Below are 8367 nucleotides of genomic sequence, written 5' to 3' on the forward strand. Positions count from 1 at the left end.
ATAACAATCATTGGTTATTCCATACATTATATTTTGTGAGCTAAAGGTAAAATTATCAGCAACCACGTCTTTATCCATTAGCCAGTTCTGTAGAGTTCTCCAAAAGGTACCAGAGAACCTGCATGAAAAAAAATATATGCTCTGAATCTTCAGATGAAAAATAAAAAAGTGACAAGGCATATTTTCAATTTATTAGACGGATATATATAATTTAATATCTTAAAATGAATTTCTTTTGCTTTGAAGCATTGTAGTCTAAGATGTTACCATTCTCATCCATTAGGTCCATCACAGACCAGATATTTCTCCTTAACCAGTCCTCATAAAATAACGCATAAATTATGCGTGTGTGCCAATTTCCAAAATAATAAAACTTGTTGGTGGAATGCTGATAGTTTCACTGGGAGTTTGAGTAGATCATAGTCACATTTGAGAAGAAAGTGAATTCCACCCATTTTACAAAATAAGACCGAGGGCACTATATTCCAAAAGCTATCAGTGTTACATAAATACATTTGAAGCCCCTTAAGTTTTAACAAAGTTTTCATACTCTCAAATTCAATTACATTCAGACCACCCTGTTCATTTGACTTGTTAATGTAAGATTTTCTAATATAATGGGTTTTGTGCCTCCGAATAAAGTCATACATTTTTTGATTACTCGTTTTATAATAGCTGAGGAGGGTACCAGAGCATAAGCAGGATAGATCAATCTAGATAAATATTTAACTTTGGATAAACAAATTCTGCCAAAGATTGAGAGATCTCTCTGCAACCAGCAATTCAGATTCCATTGGCCTTCTTCAACTTATTTTCAAAATGTTATTTCATACTAAACTTAAAATCTTTGGATATTAAAATACCTAAATATTTCACAGTCTCTTTAACTGGGATGTTAAATAAAGTAGTAACATGAGTGTCAATAATGTCACCTAACTTCTGAACCAAGTGCGGTGCAATTTCAGTGAGAAGACCAGTCACCTCGTTTCGCGGGACCTCTTCAGGCCTCTTTTTCATGGCGTTAATGCGGAGGTTCCATCTTCTCTTATACCGCTCAAGATCAGATGTTCTACTCTCCAGGTTTTTGTGCGATGTAGTTAAACCCAGAAGTGAGTTGCTCGTCTCTAGGCACTTTACTTTGCATTCTTTTATTTCAGCGGCATTGAACTCTACAGCCTTGGAAGTCTCTGCAATCGTGACACTGTTCTTACGCATCTGATTCGCAATTTCTTCCAGTTTTTCGTCTTGTGAGTTCACACTTACATCAAATTAAATAGAGTAAAGATTATGCGTATTTGGCGTGCTGTTCGGGGAGGGCTCCGGGCTTGGAATTTTGCCCCGAACCCAGAGTATCCCCCCAAAAAGCAAAGAGCGAGGGACAGCCACCAGAGACCCCCCCAAATACGCAGAGAAATGGTGGGCTGCAGTTTGAGAAGCCTGGTTAATTGACCAGGAGCGCCCGTTTTGCCTCTGAGGGGAGCAGCTCACAGCATCGGGCGGACGAGCCCTACTGGCTGGGAGCAACCTTAATTTGGAACTACCGGCCGGGAAGGCTCTTGCAACATCCAATGGGAGGCCAAGGCTCACTGTATCAGATGGGAAAAGCCCTACCGGCCGATAAATGAGGAGCAGCATGGGCCCTACTGGCTGATAAGTGTGGAGCAGTCAGAATTTAGAGTGACCGATCGGGAAGGCTCTTGCGACGTCCAATGGGAGGCCAAGGCTCACATCATCAGACGGGATGTGAAACACCCGGCCAGGAAGCTCTCGCCGACATCTGATGGGAGATCAAGACTCGCTGTATCAGATGGGTAAGCTTCGCTGGCAGACGGGTGGAAGGTAAAGCATGGATGTTCGTCCAGGAGAGCTCTTGCAGCATCGGAAAGGAGATCAAGACTCGCGGTATCGGGTAAGCCTCGCTGGACGGAGAAAAGAGAAGGGAGAGGCATTGACCAGGAGAGCTCTGCAGTGTCTGAAAGGAGATCAAGACTCACTGTATCATACGAGTAAGCCTCGCTGGATGGAAAAAGAAAAAGATTGATAGCGACCTGGAGGGCCCTCGCGGCATCCGATGGGAGATCAATTCTCAAGGCATCGAAAAGGGAAGCCTCGCTGGTCAGGGAAATAAAAGGATTGATGCTGGCCTAGAGGGCCTTCACGGCATCCGACGGGAGATCAAGGCTAAAGGCGTCGGATGAGTAAGGCTCGTGTTAGGGTTAAGTGGTGTTGGTTGGTGTTTTGGTTTTCTCTTTTCGTTGCAGGTCTGGTGATTGGGAATTGAGTGCACCTGTTGCTCGTCACAGGATCTGTTTTAAGCATGTAGCAAGAGGCTGTCTGGGCGGCTGCTCAGCGCTCGTTCAGGAGCAGTTTGCCATGCGCTCTTATCCTTTGTTTTGTTGTATTGTACAGTTCATTCTTGGTCATAGCTTTATTTGTTGCATCCATTCACGCGCACCTCATACTGATTGTCTTACTGATATTAACTTTTTATTATGTTATTCTGTTTAATAAATACTTTGTTTGGAAAAGTTCCGCTTTGTCGTCTCCCTTTATGTTGCACCGTTGAGCCGGGTGTAACACTCGCCACATGGAAAAGAGGAAAAGATAGCCACTGTCCAGGAGAGCTCTTGCAGCATCCGACAGGAGATCAAGACTCGCTGCATTGGAGGTAAGCCTCGCTAGATGGAAAAGGAGAAAAGATAGGATAGTGTTTTTTTTTAAATAATAAAGGTTTGGTGAGCTTTCTTGATGTGGTACCGGTCGGTCCTGATGTAGCTTTGGAAAGCGTGAGAAGACCATCTTCCGAGAGCTTGGATCTGCTGCTGGGAGAGTCCTTTTTGCGCTGCTGTTGTTGCTGCCCCTATGCGAAAGGAGTGGCTTGAAAAGTTGTGCTGAGGTGCCTGATTGCTGGAGAACAGATTTGAGCTATTTTTGGAACCAGAAGCGTGTGATGGGTTTGTTAGAGGCATCTACGAAAAGGGGTTCAGAAAGAGATTTAGCCTGAAATCTCCTCATTTGGAGGTATGCAAGAACAGTTTGGTATGGTTGAATTGGGGAGGAGATGTTAAAAATGTAGATCTGGCCTGATCTGGATCTGAAAATGGCCTTTTTTTAGCTTGGTCTGTCTTGCTTTGTTTGATTAAGTATGATATGGTTTCATCATCGAGTACTGATAGGTCTGAGATAGTGGGGTGGACTTTATGGTCGAATTTGGAGGTGATCGCGATTAAACATGGTATTGAGTGTACAGGCTGTATTAAGGGGCTTGTCCTGAATGTCCTGAATTTCTGAAACAGAAAACAAGACAGAGAGTCAGCAATTAGGTTTTCGGACCTTGGGACATGTTTTGCAGTAATAATAAATTGATCACAAGCTGAGATCCAGATGAGACGTCTTAAGGCTGCAACATACTCCGCAAGAACAGAGAAAAAAGTTCTCGCTCCCAGGGCTGCGAGAACAAAATTACGTCATTTTGTTCTCGGAGTCCTGGTTTGGGAGTTCTCGCAGCTCGTTCTCGGCACATCGTCTGAGTGGAACTTTTTTCTTGTGGGTGTCCGAGAACTATAGTGTGATTGATCAGAATTTTAAAGTGGGCGGGGTTAATGTGGAGAAACGGAGATGTTCGGCACCTGCTTTTCTCGTGAAGTATGGAATGTCCTGGCCAGAACAAACTTTGTTCTTGCCACCTCGAGAAAACGAACAAATTTCTTTGTTCTTGCAGAGTGTGTTCCAAGCTTTAGAAGGGGCATTAGAACAGGTGAATGAGAGCGGCCTTTATTAATGCACTGGACTGTTGCCTCGTTGTCACAATGCACTAATATGCTACTACCCGTCCATTCTTTCCCCCACAGGAAAGCTGCGACTACGAGATGGTAAAGCTTGAACAGCGCTGAGGACTGTAGCATGTCCTGAAGCTGTGGTGGCCATGGAGACGCGAACCAGCGTCCTTGATAAAATCCCCCAAAGCTGATTGAAGGGGCTGCGTCTGTGAAAAGTTGCATGTCAACAGGGGAAGAAACAAGATTGTTATAGAAAAAAGACAAGTCGTTCCACTGGTTTAGGAATGTTATCCATAGCCTAAGTTCGTCACGGCACGCCGTGGTTATTGGAATTAGGTCCTCCAGCGCGTGAACCGAAGATGCAAGTGAGAGGAGATGCAAGATTAAAGGGCGGCCTTGCGGAATGATGCTCATTGCGAAGTTTAGGTGACCTAGCAGTGATAGGAGTTCGCATTTGGAACGGTGGGAGTGTTCTGAAAATGCTGATGAGACGAGAATTATCCAATCGATTTTTTTCCTTTGGTAGTGAAGCTTGGAATTTTACGGAATTTAAATTAATACCAAGAAACTCGATGGATGTGGCGGGATCCACATTTTTTTCCTCGGCAATGGGAATTACGAGTTCGGAAAAAACTTTTTGAATGGTGAGGATGTGTCCGTCTGGGATGCGAGATAAGAAAATCGTCTAGCAGGTGGATGAGGTGAGGTGGATTCAGGCTGCTTTGAACGTTAGGCGTATGGCGAAATAGAATTTCTCGTGCCAGCGAACCCCAAATAAGTGCCATGAATCTGGATGGATAGGCATCACTGGGAATTATGCGGAGCTGAAAGATCAATTATGAGGCGTTTTTTACCTGAAAATTTTCTCGTGGTCACTCCGATGGGGCTAATACCAAAAGTTTCGAAGGGAGGGTCGTCAAAAGGACCGATCATGAATCCTGACTCTACTTCTTTTTTAATCAGGTTGTCTACAACTTCAGCTTCAGCGAGAGCAGATTGGAGATTGTTACAAATCGTGTTCTGGGAAAGTGGGCTTTAAAGCTGTGTTCGAGCCCGGTTAGCAAATAATTTGTGAAATCAGAAATTTGTCAAATTTTTATTGATAGATTTTTTCACTGGGCATACACAGCGAGCATGCGCTCCACCACAGAAATTGCAGATGTGCAGGAATCTGCAACGTAGTCTGTAGCATTTCCCTGTATTAAAACTGTTGCACGGCTGGTTGTCTGCAAAACGTGGAGGATTTCTTCTGAAATCTTGGTTCGCTGAGGTGGTTGCAGGTCGTGGCACATAACTGGTCGATTTAACTTGTGTTGTATACGGGCAGGGGTTAAACTGGGGGCATGACGTTGTGGAATATTCCAGCAGCCTAGAAACACCCTGCTGTAGGGCTGTAACGATGTGACCAAAAATAAAAACCTTGATGAATTGAACATTTTACCTCGATTACAATGAATGAACGATTACTTTGCTTTTTGTTTTTTGTTTCCATTTTTTGCCCTCATAAGGTTTTTGAGTGAGTTCCTGATAAGGATTTTACTGTAAATATTTTCTACTATTAAAGGTGGAATTTTTTTTCTAATGAAAGTGCATTTCTTTGTGATTTTAAAATACTTGAAGGAAATCCGTTTCCTTTTCAGCACTTATTGTCTATAGGGCAGATTTCTGCTTGTTGTACATCAGATACAGATACATTAGCACAGTAGGCCTACATTACATTTATTTGTATGCATGTCAGAGTTTGCCAGCGCTTGCCTCAGACCTACTACCCTGGGATAGCTGGGATCGTCGAGACGGCCGAGCTGTAAGAGGATGCCGGGGAGGAAGTTGGCCGTCTCGCCGGTGGAGGCTCGGGTTGGCCTCGGCGTCTTGGTGAGCGTGAGGCTGGCGCCCGCACTGAGAAGCCTGGAGCTCGGGTGCGATGTCCAGCGGCGGAGGAGTGGGCCTAGGGCCAGCAGATTGCAGCGGAGGGTCCCGAGGAGAGCTGATTTCATCGTCAGAGGAGGATGATTGGAGTTGGGACATGGTAGCAGACGGTCAGACCAAAAATGCTAAGAAACTGTCAACGAAAGAAGGTAAATCAGCTGTATATATGCACACCTATCGTTGATTAACTGATTAGTTTAATGTGCTCCACTTGTGTTTAATTAGGTTTAATTGTCTGAACCTGCTTCTCCCGAAATTTGACAATAAAACATCACTTAGTGAAGAAATGGCTTGCAGCAGAGTTGCATGAGAGATGTCATCGTCGTGAGATCTTACTTGTTTTGAGGTGATGATTGTTTTAGTAGGTGTAAGGTGAGACGAGTCCTGACGGTTCGATGTTAGATCGGCCTGTACCTCCATCTCTGAGATGTTCGGTACCGAAGTTGGGACCGTAGCCATCGTACCATTAGCCGGAGGGATGATAATCTTAGGATGGGTAATTTATTGAGAAGATTTCCTCATTTTGAGAGCAAAAACAAAAGCATTAAATCGACACAAACAGTTTAATCTTTCTTATAGTTTTACAGTCGGTGTAAATGAATGAATCATTATTGAATGTAACATCGTAATGCTTTATCTAACGTTAGTTTAAGCAAATAATAGATAAGATGCGTCTTATCTCCCTATATTGTAAATAAGATTATTGTTAACAAGAAATCAGTCAAGTAGTGGAGAAACGGAGAAAAATAAATAAATACAATTTGAATTACATTTTTAGAAATCATATATACATTTTTAGACTCATATATATAATATTACACAAACCAGTAAAAATATGATCTTGAAATATTTATTTTGTTTCAATATGAGCGCATAATTCTGGTTTTCTTGGTATTTCTTGGTAGTATGAGTGAGAACTGTTTGTGATAATAAAGTGTTTATGATTGTTAATAATTTAAATAATATAAAACGTGCCAGTTCAAAACACGTTATGCTAAACTATGCAGTTCAGTGCAATCAAATATGCGTGAGGTCTGTGAATTATAGAAGTTACTGTACTGTGCGCAGATTATTCAGCTTTACTCCCAGCATTACCAGCACAGTGACTATATCTACTTCTGGCTCACAGACTTGTGGTGGATTTGGTGGTTGAAAGTGGGTCTTCCACATCTATCCTGCCCTACAGCACTTAGATTTCAGTGACGTTGTGCTGTCGCCACTCACACCCCGGCTGGTGATGTATTCAAAAGACCAAATTCTGCTGGTTGGATGTTTGTCTCATGGGGAGGGACCGAATGTCTGCACTGCACATGAAAACAATCAGGTCCTGCCTCCCAATGGCCTTCTTGTGCCAGTCTTCAGGGGCATGTTCTTCGTACGTTGCTTATTACATCTGAGATGATTTGACAGATCCCAGATCTTTTAATCGTGATAACTGATCTCTGGCTAATTTGGTTCTTCAGACGAATTTGCGGATTGGATTAAAATATCTGGATTAAATTATCTAAGATCACTGCGCGTTCTTGTGTTCCCTGAAGAGGGCAGATGCATCGATACTCAAAACCATGATCAGCAATGCAGCGATTGGCTGGCGTCAAGACAGCAACGTAATGACATCATATAATTAAAAAAGCCACCTGGCAAAAAACTTGACAAACCCCACGAATTTCTGGACCTTTATAAGGAAACAGCCAAACCACCAAACCAACATAAAAGTTATTATAGATAAATGATAAATGTTTTTTGTTTTTTAAACATGATTACCAATTATTTATATTCACGATTTTATACAGTATTTGTACACCCTTTACATTTTTATTTCAATGTTGTAATTTAATTTTAATTCAATTTGGAGCAGATTTGTAACGTGACAGTATTAAAGCTACACTGTGTGATATTTTTTACCATCTAGTGGTAAAGTTTCTTAAGGGTCAAGATCAAATTATCTGCATCTCTTGCGCTGCATCAAGCCACTCCCATAATATCTGTGATCACTTAAATTAATGCACGGCTCAGAGTAACTGTGCAACGTGTGTAAACCTCCAATAAAATTATAAAGTAATTATTCCATCACAAATAAATCGCTCAATCAAGTGGCTGTGTCTATATTATTATATACAACATTATAATATTATATACATTCTCATATACATATATAAAATATAACATTTTTATATTATTATTATTTAAAATTATTATTATTGCCCCTGGTTCAGTAATGAACTCTTGTAATAAAGTAGCAGTGGCTGGGACAGATTTTAAGTATCACATCAAGATGCAATCTAATCCTGTTTACATTAAATAAGCCGCTCATGAGCAGGTTTAAGCTTACGGACCTGTTACTATGACAGCAAGTCCAGGATGAGCTTCGAAGAACCAAACAATCCGAGATCATGTCAAATCGTCAACAATCAAATCCAGCTAACTGAGTTAGCGAGGTACGAAGAACGGGCCCCTGGTCTATTCTCCATGATTTAAAAAATAAATAAAAATCATGTGCTTTAAAAAAAACCCCATCTAAATTGCTCAGGTGGTCAGTGAGGGTTGTTTTGTCTGAAGTGACGTCTTATTTAATTACAATTTCATTTATACATTTAGCAGATGCTTTTATCCAAAGTGATTCACAATAACAATATGAACAATAACAGTATGAACAATAACA

The sequence above is a fragment of the Gobio gobio genome (genome assembly GCF_949357685.1).
Source record: "Gobio gobio genome assembly, chromosome: 7".
Lineage (NCBI taxonomy): Eukaryota > Metazoa > Chordata > Actinopteri > Cypriniformes > Gobionidae > Gobio > Gobio gobio.